The 3192-nt window shown below is 35.7% G+C and overlaps 1 long non-coding RNA gene across 1 annotated transcript; it reads left to right on the top strand.

The window, feature by feature from the left end:
- Positions 1-1387: 1387 nt before the first annotated feature.
- Positions 1388-2777, top strand: LOC118747460. Its single transcript, XR_004993961.1, has 2 exons — positions 1388-1518; positions 1878-2777. It is a non-coding gene; the product is annotated as an uncharacterized LOC118747460 (long non-coding RNA).
- The last annotated feature ends 415 nt before the right edge of the window (positions 2778-3192 follow it).

Genomic DNA, 3192 nt, shown 5'->3' with positions numbered 1-3192 from the left:
CCTTCTATGAACGATTACCGCAATCCTAATTTAAACATTTTTGAAATTGCGATTAAAGTAATCGTAATCCTAGACGCAATCGATTACACATGTAATTCTTATCGCCCAGCTCTGGTATATCGTTATCTTAATATAGAAAGGTCCTAACTCCTATAGTCGCTTAAATGCAAAAAACTCCTAACTGACTAAAATTTTTTATTGCTTAAAATCATGTGGGGACTTATAATTCGATCAAATGAATCATAATTATAATCGATCAAAAAGGGAATTTGGGATATTTACTTAGTTACGGCTTTCAACGGCGAAGTGAGATAGGGCCTTTCTATATTAAGGCAACGATATATATTTACCATTTGAATTAGTAACAAAAACTCTATTAGCCCCTACATTCGGCTTGTGATAGGCTAGGCTGCCCTGAACCGCTTTTATTTTTGGTCTATATGCGTTCTTATTGGAAGCCTAAACATTTCGGTACCGAGTATCGAAAGTATTGAATACTTTTTAAATCGGTACCGAGTATCGATCAGTACTTAAAAGAATCGACTCAGCATAACACTAAGTTTCACCTGGGGTAATCTAATCTTGGAATCAATTTTTAACAGATTTCCCGATGCGCAAGACTTGAAATTTCAAACATAGCTCAGAAGCCGGTGATAATGCATTATGAAAGATAAATTAATCCGCTAGGTGGCGCAGGTGTCGGGATATTTGAAAATCCTGTATTCAAAGTCCGATATGGTTCATAAAACGCTTGTGCTTAAAATGCATTTTACTTACATGAAAGGGAATTACTCTGCAAAAATTTTGCCTGATAGGTGGCGCAAGCGTCGACGTATTTGTAAAATCCGTATTTATGGTCCGATTTGGTTTATATTTAGAACGTACATATATTACTTAAAAGGAAAGAGATAACTTCACAAAAAATTTGGCCGTTCGGTGGTACGGAGATCGATGTTTTGGTTTTTTACTAATCACTAATAAAAACTTGTGCCACAACTTTCTTTTTTTTAATGACTTGCTTTTAAATTTAATTTTTCGATTATTAGCTAAGAATTCAAATATCTACGATTGCGAAAATGGAAATCGATAAAATTGGATTGGAAATGGTAGCATTGCATTTCAAGCCATTTAAAGTATTACAATCATTTTTCATTAATTAATTACCTTAAATTTTAATATTTATTAAAAAAAATCATCGTGGTTGATTACAAAAATTCTTCAAAATTACCGATAAATTAAATTCCAATTTTAAAACTTCGCACTCCCAAAAATCAACTCAGCATTTTTAGACTCTAGTTCTCTCGCTTTCACATTTCTAGTACAAGCCATGAGACATATCATGCTATCTTTATCTATCCGCGCCAACGGAAATGGAAACAGTCATCGATCTATGCTTTGCCCGTTTCGTTCGATTGGCAAAGTGGAATAAAAATTGTTCAGTTTATTTCGTGCGTTTAACGTATTCGGTTGTGCTAGTTCGTGGTAAAAGTGATGAAATAGAAAAGTGTTTTGCCGTGTGTATGTGTATAAAGTGAAAAAATAGAAAATTTTATGAAGTGAAATTTGAAAAAAGGTATCAATTGAATATAAAACAAGCAAACGCCTTAAACATAATGCTTTTTGTAGCATATTCATAGCCTATTGAAAGGCGAAAATGAAATGAAAAGTGTTAAGTAGAAAAAATGTACAGCAGTTTATAAAATAAAAAAATCGGGAGCGCAACGCACTCAAACGCATACATATATATCTATAACCAAGTGAACACTTAACAAACATACAAACTCGTGTAAAGATGGAACTAAAAAATTTTCACAATCTTTCTATATGATTTATTGACCAAGAAGAGAAGCAGAAAAGAATAACGATATAAAATGTAGGAGCGGAATAGACACGACGAACTGAAGTGAATAAAGAAAAATAAATGCGACGGTGAATGAAAATTGCAAATACAGACATAATAATAAAATTATAAAAACAAAATAATATAAATAAGCAAAAAAGGCAGTGGTGCAACAACAGTTTGCAAAAGTGATGGTGGAGGTATGCACAATAATTCTATCGTAATAAGTTTTCGTATTTAATAAAAGGTGCTTGTGCGATGTTAAGAATATTTATGTACATACATACATAGTGGTAAAAGTAGCACGATGCAGAAAATGTATTCTATCATTCTTGTAAAGTATGTAGCATATTGACGAGGGGTTGTATACTCGCCAAACTACATACCTCCAAGATGCTTCAGTTGACGGCATTGAATCTCGTTATGGTTGATTCGAGTAAATTGTCCATTTTGCGCACTTTCATGCTCCCAGTGGTCGCCTTCGGGTGCCAGCAAAACCAATCGGCTCCGCTCCACTTATCTATATACATACATACTTATATGTATGTATGTACATTTGTGCATGCTAATATAAGTAAATATATTTATTCATTTAACTAGCGTGTCTTCGGCAAATAAATTCTGATTGCGCGCGTACTCCGATGCAAACGGATGCGCGCATTACGATTTCAACGAGTTAGCTGTAAGATGTAAAACTCCGCGCATTGTATGCTATATAGTGACTATATAGTAAATTTGCATAGACTTCCGCCGTGGTACTAGTATGTACAATACGAGTACACGTACGCCGTAATCAGGAACCATCAAAGAAAAAAAATGGGCGCATAGGAAAAAATTTCACTTATCGTTTTTCTACAACACAATACTTGTGACAGCAAACCCGTATTGACATTAGGGAAACGGAAAGGCATACTTATGATGGCACGCTTATCGCTAGTCATTTCCTTCGCGCACACATATAGTGCACTGCTCACAAGTATACTATAGCTACGCTGCTCTTTGTCGGTTTTTCTATTTCACTCGTTCGACGCGTAGAGAGCAGTATAGCTGGTGTGTATTGTTGCCGCTTTTGCTTTTCTGTCGCTCACTCCCGCTGCGTTGCGGCACAAAACAAAAAGGCGAAAGAATCTGACTAGGTTGGTACTGTTTGGTGCTATTGTATCCGCATTTTCAAAATCAAAACAATCCAAAACTTCCAAAATAGCTGCAGCGCTGCCAGCGGTGACAACAACGTCGGCGTGTACCATGCCGTAAAGCGGTTGTCGTCGGCGCTGGCGTCGAAGTCATCGAAAGTAGAATGGCGGTTCTTTCTAATCGCATTCTGTTTTGATTTCCGATTGTTTTATTTTGGT

This window comes from Rhagoletis pomonella, unplaced genomic scaffold, assembly GCF_013731165.1.
Source record: "Rhagoletis pomonella isolate Grant_MI unplaced genomic scaffold, Rhpom_1.0 Rhpom_scaffold_00012, whole genome shotgun sequence".
NCBI classification, from domain to species: domain Eukaryota; kingdom Metazoa; phylum Arthropoda; class Insecta; order Diptera; family Tephritidae; genus Rhagoletis; species Rhagoletis pomonella.
This window is presented reverse-complemented; position numbering and strand designations above follow the sequence as displayed.